The following is a 12,990-nucleotide window of genomic DNA, read 5'->3' as shown; positions in this document are numbered from 1 at the left end:
AATCGACTTCGAGGTTGGTGGGAAGACACTTGTCACAAAGAGGATGAGTGTCTATACACCCATGGGGATGAGTGTCTATACACCCATGCATTCCAGCAGGAGCAACCCAAGAAGAGGCTCTGGGAACATAAGGGGGGGTTACGGAACATGGCTGAGAAGCCTTCCCCACATGCTGGACAATATTTCAGCCCAAGCTTGCTTACCCCACCAGCGACGGCAATGCCTGATGTCGAGGGAAGCGGGGGGGGGGGCCTGCAATACCGAGACTCCTCCCCTTCTCCGAACAGATGCCGCCTCAGCAGCAGTAGATGGTCGGCATGGAGGCAACTCGAACCCGCTCGTCTCAGCACCGAGTAGGAATCGGTGTATGACATCGATAACAGCCCGGTGGCTGTTGTATTGGTGCGTCAGAGGCAAGCCAACATTGAGGCTTTAACACCCAGAGGAGTAGGCGTTCCCACCTCTTTGGAATTGTTCGACCTTGAGACCTCTTCTCTGCACGTCAAGGGGGACTGATCCCCTAGTGCTGTAGACTAGCTGGCTTTCCACGGAGCCTGTCGACGTCGAGGCATCATCCATGCACGTCATGGGGGCCAGAGCCCCTAGTGCAACCGTACAATGGCTTTTCTCAGAGCCTGTCGACTTCGAGGTCTCATCCATGCACGTCATGGGGGACGGAACACTGAGCCCCTAGTGTAACCATACAATGGCTTTTCTCAGAGCCTGTCGACTTCGAGGTCTCATCTATGCACGTCATGGGGGACAGAACACCGAGCCCCTAGTGCAACTGTACAGTGGCTTTTCTCAGAGCCTGTTGACTTCGAGGTCTCATCCATGCACGTCATAGAGGACAGAACCCCTAGTGCTGCAGCATATCCAGTCATTATCACAGTCTTTGGGTTTGAGACCTGTAAAGCCGGATTTCCTCACAGACATTCGAACTGGAGCAACACAGCCTGAATGACTTGTAATAATGAGAAAGAGACAAGATTAAAACAAGCATCTTAAACAGAACAGACCATTAATTTGTGGCATATTCATTCTGCAATTGACAGAATGAATAAAGAAAGCCATATTGGCAAAACAGTTACATCAAATGCTGAGAGAAATTTTTTTCGAGGTAGAAGAAAAGACACAAGTCTCTCAAATAGAACAATCATTATTAATTTGTACCATACTATTGTACATTTGGCACATTTGTAAAATAAAGCCACATTGACAAAAGAAAAGAAATCAAATGCTGAAGAGAAGACTCTTCTAAAGTGAAAGAAAAGACATAAGTCTCTTAAACAGCACAACAATTTTTGTTATTTTGTGCTATAATCCTTTCATATTTGGCACATTTGTTACATAAAACCATATTGGCAAAAAGGAAATCCAATCCTGAAGAGAAAACCTTTTCTGAAATAAAAGAAAAAGCACAAATCTCTCAAATGTAACAACAGTCATTATTTTGTGCCACACTATTTCTACATTTGGCACAGTCTTTAAATAAGATCATATTGGCAAAAAAATAAAATCCTGAAGATAAATTTTCTCGGAGGTAACAGAAAAGATGCTCTGAAACAAAGCTAGTGCTCTCTCCACGGCAGCGAAGAGAGGAGCGCTCCTCCCCCCTCCGTCACATGACCATTGAGCGGGAAGCCAGCTCGCTCTTGGCCTGGGACGGAGGGGAGGGGGAGCGCTCCAGGCGCTCTGAAGCTCCTAAAAGCTTTCTAGTCAGTTCTTCGTGGCTGGCCTGCACAAGCGCGGTCCCATGCAGGACTGCACAGAAGCCACAAAGATGAACGACAAAACCCGCTGATGAAGATGTACTCCTCCCTCAGTGTAGAAGGAACCTTCACAGGTAAGCCAAGGTTCTGATTTCTGGCAAGAGGCTATTCTGGAGCTTGTCTGTGGATAGCGTTCAGAAGCATCTCCACACAACTGTCATGCAGGGTATAAGAAGACACCCTGGGAAGAGAGATTCTGCCCCTGCAAATCAGGGGACTTAGAAACTGTTGAGCATGCCCTCCTGAACTGCAGTTACTATACATTACCCCGTTCGAAGTTTATTGAGCCCCTCTTATCGAGATTGAGACCTGACAGGGCAGGTGAAAGGTTTGAGATGCTCCTACAAGGGGGTAATCCTTCAACCATTCTTTAGGTTGCGAAATTTTGTTTAGCAGCAATGAAAATTCGTCGCCTTAGAACAGCACAATTGACAGATGTGTCCCAGCTGTAATTCTTTTTTAAATGTTTTAAAAATGTTTTAAGACTCGGACTGTAATTCTTTGATCGTAAGTATCTATTAGTCCATGCTTTCCATTTTATCATAGTGGGTAGCCGTGTTAGTCTGTCTGCAGTAGTAGAAAAGAGCAAGAGTCCAGTAGCACCTTAAAGACTAACAAAAATATTTTCTGGCAGGGTATGAGCTTTCATGTTTTATCAAGTTTTGACTGGCTAAGTGCCGCAAATAAATTATCTATCTATCTATCTGTCATGCAGGGGCTCCTTTGGGGGGGTTAGCATCTGTGAGTTACCCTTGGCTTCTGTTTTTGCCATCTGAAAGTTCTCCGTTAAACAAGCCTGGCACGCCTTCCCACAGCATGAGGATGAAATTGCATCTGTTCGCTGTCCACGGGCGCTCTCAGCTGGCAGACGCTCCCTGACTTCCAATAAAAGCCTCTTCTCCAACGTAAGCAGAAGTCCAGCTGCAGTGTCTTCCCCATCTCCTGCTTCCTCAGAAGAGGAAGAAACAGTGGAAGGGGGCCCTTGCTAATCCTCAGGCCTCCTCCAGGGGAGAGCTGTAGAAAGTTCCAGAATTTAAATTGTTTTTAAAGACATGAAGTGGCGTGGGGTTGCTAATTTGAAAAATGAAAGCTTTTAAAAAATTTCAAGTTATACTGCCTCCTCCTAACTCTCACATCTCTGATGAAAAATGAATTTTGAAGGTGATTGATATGTTTGTGTCAACCTGTTGTTGTTTTTTAAAACAACATACTCCAGAATTTTTCAGTCAGGGAGGAGGTCGTGTTTAGGTGTCTCATTCTAGCTTCATTTTGTTTCATATAATTATGTAAGCTCTAGCCCTGCGGCAAACCCATAAACAGATTTCAGCAGATGGCAAATCCATGAAAGCAGTTTTATTGGGTAGAATCGACAGGTTTCAGAAGCCATATTCAAAAGGACACTAGTAAGGGTCAAAGGCAAGGCACATAGCATATATGGGAGAGCAAAAGGAGATAACCCAGGCAACCCCCCCCTCCAACCGGCAGGAAGGAGCACTCAGCAATTCCCACAGTATGGAAATCTATGAAGACTAAACACGGGGCTTAGACTAGCCTTGGACAGAATAGCACAACAGCACCTGGAAGCAGCACAACACCACTACCACATACCATCCTCATGGCCTGCTCCTGACATTCTGTCCCCCTAAAGACCCCCCTTCACCCTCCCAGCATGGGTTTGTGAGGGTAGGCGGCATGGAATTCTTGTACCAAGCGGTGGGCCGAGACATCACAGGCGCACACCTATTCATCCTGGGCGGGACTAAAATGTTTCCAGCAGACCAGGTATTGAAGGGTACCGTAGCGAATGCGATAATCCAGTATTTTAGCTACTTCAAAATGTTCCTCCCCCACCACCATTTCAGGCAGTTTGGGTTGTGGCTCAGGATTCCATTTTTGGGAAGGAATGTACGGTTTTAAAAGACTGACATGGAATACAGGATGAATTCTCCGTAGAGACTTGGGCAAGGAGAGTTCTACAGTCACTGGATTAATAATCCGGGAAATGGGGAACGGAACCACGTACTTGGCACTGAGTTTATCGCACGGGCGGGTGGATCGTAGGTTCTTGGTGGAAAGATAGACGAGATCCCCCACCTTGCATTCCTTACCGGGGGAGCGATGTTTGTCAGCCTGAGCCTTGTATTTTCGTTTGGCTCGCTCCAGATTTTTAACCAGCCATGGCCAGGTTGTTTGAATGGAATGCACCCATCCGGCCACGTCAGCTCCCCTCTGCTCCTCAGAAACATCAACATGACCAGCAGGGCCAAACTCTACCATAGACAACCTGGAAAGGGCTGAACCCTGTGGATTGGTGAACCATATTATTATAAGCATATTCAGAAAAAGGCAACAGGTCTACCCAATCACCTTGATGGTAATTAACATAACAGCGTAAATAGCATTCCAACACTGCTTTCACCCGTTCGGTTTGACCATCCGTTTGGGGATGGAAGGCACTAGACAGTCCTTGGTCTACTCTGACCAATTTGAGAAAAGCTTTCCAAAATTTGGCCATGAAATTTGAACCCCTGTTCGTCACTATCTTGCGTGGAAAGGAATGGAGACGAAAGACATGTCACACAAAGAGGCGGGCCAATTTCGGGGCGGAAGGGATACCTGCGCAGGGTACAAGATGCACCTGTTTCGAAAACAGATCAGTAATCACCCAAAGAACTATCTTTCCCCCACTAGGTTGTAGGTCCGTCATGAAGTCCATTGCAATCACTTCCCATGGTTTGGAGGGAGTCTCTAACGGTTGCAAAAGACCTGGTGGTTTGCCCTGAGATCGTTTGGCTGCTGCACATATGGGGCAGCTGCGGATGAAGGTGTCCACATCTGACCGCATGCCCGCCCACCAAAACTGTCTCAGTAGCAAATGCAATGTCTTGAGAAATCCGAAATGTCCTGCAGTCTTGGCGCCATGAACCAAACCCAAAACTTCCCCCCGCAACACTTCCGGAACATACAATTTAGAATCTTTGTACCAAAATTCCCCTCGTTTAATTAGAGTAGCTGGAAGGGCCTGTGAGGAAAGTTCAGCTTGATAATTGCGAAGAAGAGTCTCCTTAAAGGAATCAGTCAGTCCTTCCACCCCCTCCGGTGTTGTGCCGGCGGGCAGCTGGACCGGGGATGGAGACGACACAGGTGCAGGGAGTGACTGAATGGTGCGCTCAGGTCACCACACCTCGGGAACCGTGGCTGTCAGTTGCTCAGGGAGAGGAGGAAGCGAGGCGGGTGGCGCTGCCGGCTCATCCGGGTGTGGGGCTTCCCCTCTCACCGAAAGTGGCGGTGGTGGGGATCAGGTCGGAAGTGTCTACGTGCACTACGAATGGTTGATTGCAGTCTGGGTGCTGCAAAACAGGTTCGGATGTAAAAAGCTGCTTAAGACTATCGAAGGCGGCTTGACACTTGGGGGTCCACTCCACCCAGGTGTTGGGTAAGGTGGCTGTATTCCCCTTTCCCTTAGTTTTAAGGAGGTTTGTGATGGGTAGCGCTATCTGAGCGAAATGTGGGAGGGACGCCCTGTAAAAATTCGCAACCCAAGAAATCTTTGGACCTGTTTACGGGTAGAGGGTGGTTCCCAACAGAGCACCGCTTGCACTTTTTCAGGATCCATAGTCAGTCCCTGGTGCAAGATAATATATCCTACGAAAGTCAATTGCTTTTTATGGAACTCGCATTTAGACACTTTAGCATACAGCTGATTATCTCTGAGACGTTGGAACACCTCTCGAACCAAGGCAACATGCTCATCCATCGTTTTAGAGTAAATGGGAATATCATCTAAATAGACCACCACTCCTTTGAACAGTAGATCATGGAGGATCTCATTACTGAGTTGCATGAAGACCCCTGGGGCCCCTTTTAATCCAAAAGGCATCACCATAATTTCAAACATCCCAAAGCAACTGGAAAAGGCTGTCAAAGATTCATCTCCCTCCCGGATTCTGACTCTGTAATAAGCCTCGACTAAGTCCAATTTGGTGAAAATGTGTCCCTCCTTCAATTGTCCCAAGAGATCAGAAATGATGGGGATGGGATAAGCATTCGTTTGAGTAACAGCATTGAGTTTTCGAAAGTCAATACACAAATGCAAATCTCCTGTTTTCTTACAAACGAAGAAAGCCGGTGCCGAATAGGGCGCTGTGGAGGGTCAGAAGAAACCGCGAGCGGACTTCCGCTTCCGCCGCCGACTACCGCGGCAGCGCGATCCTCGCGCCCCGATCAAAGCGGCAAGGGGGGGAGGGAAATCCCCTCTCTCCGAACGATCGCCGCGGCTCCCCTTGAAGTAGAGGGGAAGCCGAGCAAGCGGCCGGCTCGCGGCTTGCCCTTGATGCGCTCCCTGCCTTGGAAGCGGCGGGGGGCGTTCGGGCGAGCCAGCGGAGAAGCCGGCGCCATTGTTCTCAGGCTGATCGGGACGGCGGTTTAAAGGCATGGAAGAAATAAACAGGTTTTTTTTCTCTTTTTGATGTACAACTAGAGAGTCACGGGGGTGTCTGGTAGTACAACGGTTAAAGGGAAGCAAGCTGGTTTCTCTTTCTATACTCTCTAACAAATACAAAAAGAAACTTGGCTTTTTGCCAGACTGTGGCGCAGTTGAATTTTTGCTTTGCTGACTCTGACAGTTTCAAGAGACACCCAGCAGACTTGTGAACACTGAGCTGGCAATGAAACACTGATGGGTAACATCTTATAGGAGCCAACTGCTCTTCAGGATTGATTTTATCAGTGATATGCTCCATTACTGAGATTCTTTGAACTGATGTTGTGAGACTGTTATTTCCCCCCCCCTCTCTTTTGGATTACAAATGTTGCTTTTTTGAGCGTTTCAATGGGAGATAAAGAAGAAAAAAATAAAAAGGACTCAGAAAAGCATCCTAAAGTACTTTTTAAAGACCCCAAGACCCTTCAGACTCAACTATCTATACAACCAAAAAGAAGGCCATCTGTTACTAGTCCAGCTATCTCTCCAGACTCTTCTCCAATTACTGGATCAACCTCCTTGGCAAAAATGACTAAGAAAGCTGATGCCACGCTGAATTCCTTGCAAGAGCTGTTAACAAAAACACTTCAGGAAGTGACATCAGTAAAAACAGAATTAGTTGAAGTTAAAAAAGAAGTGACAGAAGTAAAATCTGAAGTTGTGTCAATGAAGCAGGATATGGATTATGTGAAGCAAGGCCTTAATCAGAACACTGCAGCTATTTCAACATTGCAGGACTCTATTTCAGCTTTAACTGTGAAGCAAGATAAGCTGGAGGCAAAACAACAGAAGCAATCAAAAGAAAATAAAGAAACCAGAAAAAAGGTTGACACCATGGAACTAACAATGGAGGCTCGCCAGGAACGTGAAGAACGGCAAGATGATAATGTGGCGATGTTAGAAATGAGGATAAAGGAGAGCTGGATTCGTATACGCGGTTTTAAAGAACGGACTGAAGGCTCTGATCTGAAAGAATATCTGAAAGTGCTCTTGACTGACTTTTTGCAAGAAGAAGAAGCAATAGTGGAAGGGATGATAATTACAGCTTATAGAGTCAATTCTGCTTATGCAGCCAGAAACAAAGTCCCAAGGGATTGTTTGGTACAGCTTTTTTCTAGATCTCACCGGGACCTGATACTAAACAAACACTACAATAATCCTCTAACAATAGATGGTCAACCAGTGAGACTAATGAAGGAGATCCCAGGGAGACTACTGAGAAAAAGAAAGGATTTTGCAGAGTTGGTGGCAAGGCTGAGATACAACGGAATACAACATAGATGGGAATACCCTCAAGGTGTCTCATTTATATTCAAATCAAAGAGGTTCAAACTTACAGACATGGCTAAAGTTGATCAGTTCTTTCGGAGATATGAAGGAGAATTAAGTAAACCACCACAACAACCAATTAAAGAACTGGTTGAAAAGAATCTTACAGAGAATGAGAAGGCTGCAGAAGCATCAGGAGGAAAATCATTGACGGAAGAAGAGGATACAGACTGAATTGGGTCGGAGGATTTATGAGAAGGAGATGGGGTCATCATTGGGGGAGGAGGGGAGGAGGGGTATTATATTTGGGGGAAACTGAGTTACTAATTAAAAAATGAAAATATTATCATGGAATGTTAACGGTTTAAATTCTCCAAATAAGAGGAGAAAAATATTTTATCATCTACAGAAATCAAAAGCTAACATTTTTTGTCTACAGGAGACACATATTTTAACAAAGGAGGTTTTAAGGTTAGAACAAAACAAATTAGGTAAACTGTTTACCTCATGTAATGATAAGAAAAAGGCCAATGGAATAGCTATGTATATTCCTTCAATATTTGAACCAAGGATGTTGTATAAAGACAGGGAAGGAAGGATCTTGATGGTAGAGGTTCTATGTGGTTACCAAAAAATAGTATTAGTTGGTATATATGCACCTAATGATAACCAAAAATTATTTTATATGGATTTAATACCAATATTGGCTGAATATGCCACGGAAAATATGGTATGGATGGGTGATTTTAATGGAGTAACAGATCCTCGTTTAGATAGATCAGCAAAAAAAAAAACGGGGGAAATCTGAAGGTAAAATACCTGGTATCTTTGATCATCTAACAGAACAATGGGAAATGTTTGATGCGTGGAGAATGAAAAAAGGTAACAAAAAGGGATATACCTTTTACTCTTCAAGACATAATTCTCACTCTAGAATAGATATGATATGGCTATCTAAAGATATTATATGTAAATTAGATGATCTTGAAATTTTACCGAAGGTTCTTTCAGATCATAACGCAGTGTTGTTCCAAATGAATGTGGGAATCAAGAAAAATAAATCTTGGCATATTAATGAATATTTATTAAAAAATAAGAAAATTACAGATAAAATAAAATCAGAAATACAACATTATTTTCAAGATAATATAAATAAAGGCACATCTGAAGATGTTGTTTGGGATGCGGGAAAAGCAGTGATAAGAGGTTTTTTTATACAACAAAACTCGAGGTGGTATAGAGAAAGAGAGTCAAAAAAGAAAAAAATATTGGAGAAAATTAAACAGGCAGAAATACAATTAAGAAAAGCACAAACTAAATTATTAAAACAAGAACAGGTGGATAAAATAAAAACTTTGCAACAACAATATGAGATTTTATTAACTACTGATATAGAAAGAAAAATACTATATAATAGGCAAAGATTTTTTGAACATTCAAATAAACCAGGCCAAATGTTAGCATGGCAACTTAAATATAAAGAGAGGAGAAGGCCAATATTGAAAATAAGGAAGGATGGAAAAATTTTATTAGATAAACAAAAAATTACAGAAACTTTTATAGATTATTATTCCAATCTTTACACACAGGGAATAGTTTCAGAAAAAGAGATAGAAAAATACCTAACACAATTTGTATGGGATAAAATTTCACAGGAACATAAAGAATTGTTAGATGCTGAAATAACATTAGAGGAGTTAAATTCAGTAATAAAGAAAAGTAAATTAAATAAAGCACCAGGAGAAGATGGTTTTACAAATCTTTATTACAAAACTTTTATGGATCAACTTTCACCAAATTTACTGAGAGTGATGAATAACTGTATACAGGGAGGACCCATTCCAAATACCTGGAAGAAAGCAAATATAGTTTTAATACCTAAACCAAATGCTGATTTACTAGAAGTTAAAAATTACAGGCCAATATCATTATTAAATAATGATTATAAAATGTTTGTAATGATTTTAGCGACCAGACTGAAGAAAATTCTTAATGCTATTATACATGAAGACCAAGCAGGATTCCTTCCGGGGAGGTTAATTAACCAAAATGTAAGAGTTGTGTTAGATTTATTAGAATATGCAGAATTTGATAATACACCTTTTGCAATGATATTCTTAGATGCAGAAAAAGCGTTTGACAATGTAAATTGGAATTTTATGAGGAAAGTGTTAGAATATATGGGTTTTGGTGATAATTTTCAAAAGGTTATTAGAAATATTTACACTTGTCAAACTGCTAAGCTAGTAATTAATGGAGAATTATCATCACAATTCGAAATACAAAAGGGCACCAGACAAGGGTGCCCTCTTTCACCATTGTTGTTTATTATAATATTAGAGGTATTGATGAGAAAAATTAGAATGAATGTAGAGATTGTAGGTTATAAAATAGGGAGAAATCATTATAAAGTTAAGGCATATGCAGATGATTTAGTGTGTTTTTTAACTGATACACAAATGCAAATCTCCTGTTTTCTTACAAACGAAGAAAGCCGGTGCCGAATAGGGCGCTGTGGAGGGTCAGAAGAAACCGCGAGCCAAGTTCTTGTCTAAGAATTCGCGGAGCACCATCCGTTCCGTAGGACTCATTGGGTAGATCTTACTCTTTGGCAGTTTTCCATTCCCCACCACTTCAATAGCACAGTCCGTCCGGCAGTGGGGGGGTAACACATCACACTCCTGCACATTAAACACGTCTGCAAAGTCCTGATATTTGGGCGGCACTTGGGTCGGACAGGAGGTGTCCGACGCCAGGGCAGGAGTTGGTTTGATTACGGTTTTAACGGCCACTTCATATCGGTGTAACTCACACAGCGGACTATTGAACGTTAAAGTCTCAGCTTCCCAGTCTATGGTGGGACTGTGTCCTTTGAGCCAATTTGCTCCTAAAACCACAGCATATTGAACATTGGGCACAATAGTGAAGTTGATTTGTTCCCAATGGTGGCCAATTCCCATCGCCACTCCGTCAGTGCGACAGTCGACTGCCCCCCCCCCCGAAATCACTGCCATCCATTTGAGCAAATTGAACAGGTGCCGGCAAAGGGACTGATTTCACTTGGAGTGCCTTAAAGGTGGTTTCGTTAATTAACGAGTGGGCACATCCAGAGTCAATTAAGGCCTTAACTTGTAATTGAGGACCTTTTCTATAATGTCGTAATATCACATCTACATACACAGTCTCTTCTACTTCCCTCACCATGAAAGGAGCCTCGGGTTTCGCAGGAAAACCTGCGGAGGTCTGCGGTATTGCTCCTTCTACCGTAGACCCAGTCCATTTTTTGGCTGTTTGAGGGGAGACTCCAAGTTAAGGTCTGGGGAGTTCCAGTGGTCATCCTCCTCTGAAGAAGCGGAGCTGCCCTCCCCAGGAGTAGTAACTGTAATCCTGGACCCCGACGGGTCCGCTGGCAAAAGGTCCATTGTCTCTTCTCCGGCGTGCAGAGCTGGGGGCGCTTTTCGTCTTGGAGCGATGCTCCGCTCGGCTGTGGTGCCTCTCCCCCGAGCGCGTCCTCTCCAGCGAGGAGTCCCCTCTGGCTGGGGAGTGGGACTCGGCAGTCCCAGACGTGACGGACAAGTGGCAGCGAAGTGACCCATGGCACCGTAAATGAGGCAGGCTCCCCTTTGAAACTGCACTGCTTGGTCTTGCGGAGGTAGAGCCAGCCTCCACGGGGCCTGAGGAGCGGCAGGTTTGGGAGGGTTTCTCTGGCTTCCCCCCTCCCTGGCCTGCCGTTGGGCAAGAGAAATAAACTAGCGGTGGCTTTCCACTTCCTCCGTCAGTAAAATCCACTCTTCCAAGGTGGCTGGGTCCCGCTGCATGTATGCCCAGTTTAGAATCTCAGGATGCAATGCTGCTCGGACGTAATGCACCCGGGTAGCTTCAGTCCAATCCACTATTTTATTAGCAAGTCTTTGGAACTCATCTGCAAACTCTCGGACTTTGAGGAGGATCCTTGACGGAGTTGTAGGAGGGCCGCTTTGGCCTTCTCCCCTTGAAATGGATCCTCAAAACGTCTTCTCAATCCTCGCATGAATTCATTAAGCGATTGTATGGAGCGGGCCCGGGTATCAAACTGGAGGACCATCCATTCTGCAGCCTTTCCAGTCAAAAGTGAGGAAACGAATCTTACTCGGCTGTCTTCCGTTGGAAAGGAATGCCCTTGTTCTCTCATGTAACTGTCCACTTGGTGTAGGAAACAGGGCAAAGCATTCACGGAGCCATCAAATGTCACTCGCAAACGGGGTTGCTTCCACTGCATGACCGGTACCACAGGCTGCACCGGTCCCACTGGTGGTGGTGCCGGTGGTTGACCAGGGGCCTGCAGCCCGGAAGCTGGTTGTACCGGGGCTGGCTGCCTCGGAGGTGGTTGCGCCGGAGGTTGCCCTGGAGCCGGCTGCACCAGAGCCGACTGCATCGGAGGCTGCTGGCCCAGGGGTTGTTGGCCTGTGACTGGTGCCTGCGCAGGCACCCTTGAGCTCGCTGTAGGCGATCGTACTCACACATCAACATGTCCATTTGGTCCTGCATATGGGCCATACGATCCAACAGCTCTCAGTTTTGAAACCTCAAGGCATGGATCTCCTCCTCAGCCCCCCCAGTCCGTCGAACTTGGCTGACTCGGTAGTTCGTATTCCAGTCGCACTCCTCTGCATACAACTCCTCCTCCTCCGAATACTCTTGCACATCAGGAGCAAAGGTGAGCCATTGCCTGCGCACCACTTCCTGGGGCAGGCCAGGTTCCGGGGAGCCCAAAGAAAAAGAGGGGAAAGACCAGTCCAGTTCCCCGCTAACTTTCGACCGCGCTCCCTCGCCCGCGCCCGAGCGGTGGCCGCATCCAACAGTTGCTCCTCCCCCCGCCTCTGGTCAGCGAGCACTCGGTCCACCTCGAGTTTGGCAGTGGTGGCAGCCATCACAATTGGTTCAGCCGCTTGCTCCAAGAGCATTTGGATTTCTTTGTGCTGGCCCAACAGCGGTTGGAGCTGTTGAGCCAGATCTGCAGAGGCAGGACTGAATTCAGGAGTTAGTATCTTCTCGATGTCGGCCGCAGTCGCCGTGGTTGGAGTGAAATGCACAAGAACCAGGACTGTCCTGGCAGCAGCGTTCTGTGCTTCCTGGCGGCATAGGGTGGGATCCAGAACAGTTTGCAGAACGTCTCCCCCCTGAGCCCCCGCCATTGGAAAACAGAACTCAGGCCCCTGAATTGGGGCCGCCAAATCCTGTTACGTCCCACGGAGCGCAAGCTCAGCCAACAACCGAGTTAGGAGAGCAAAGTCCTCTTGCGCCAACCGGGCATCCTCCAGCAAAGCATCTAGCCCCAAAAGATCAGCGTCCTGAGTCCTCCAGGGGGTCGCCGCTGCCAGGCGACGCCATTGATCAATCACCAGCCCAACCAGCCGGGTAGACTCCGCGTAAGTCCGCTGCGCCTCCTCCAAGATGGCACGCAGAAAGTCGGGGTCCTCGGGGAGC

At 45.8% G+C, this 12,990-nt stretch overlaps 1 protein-coding gene across 1 annotated transcript in view; it reads left to right on the top strand.

Annotated features, from left to right (window-relative positions):
- Positions 1-12,990, top strand: part of ADAMTSL2 (ADAMTS like 2) — a 148,982-nt gene that overhangs the window by 109,392 nt on the left and 26,600 nt on the right. The window lies entirely within an intron of this gene.

Source organism: Euleptes europaea, chromosome 14 (genome assembly GCF_029931775.1).
Source record: "Euleptes europaea isolate rEulEur1 chromosome 14, rEulEur1.hap1, whole genome shotgun sequence".
Taxonomy (NCBI): Eukaryota; Metazoa; Chordata; class Lepidosauria; order Squamata; family Sphaerodactylidae; genus Euleptes; species Euleptes europaea.
This window is presented reverse-complemented; position numbering and strand designations above follow the sequence as displayed.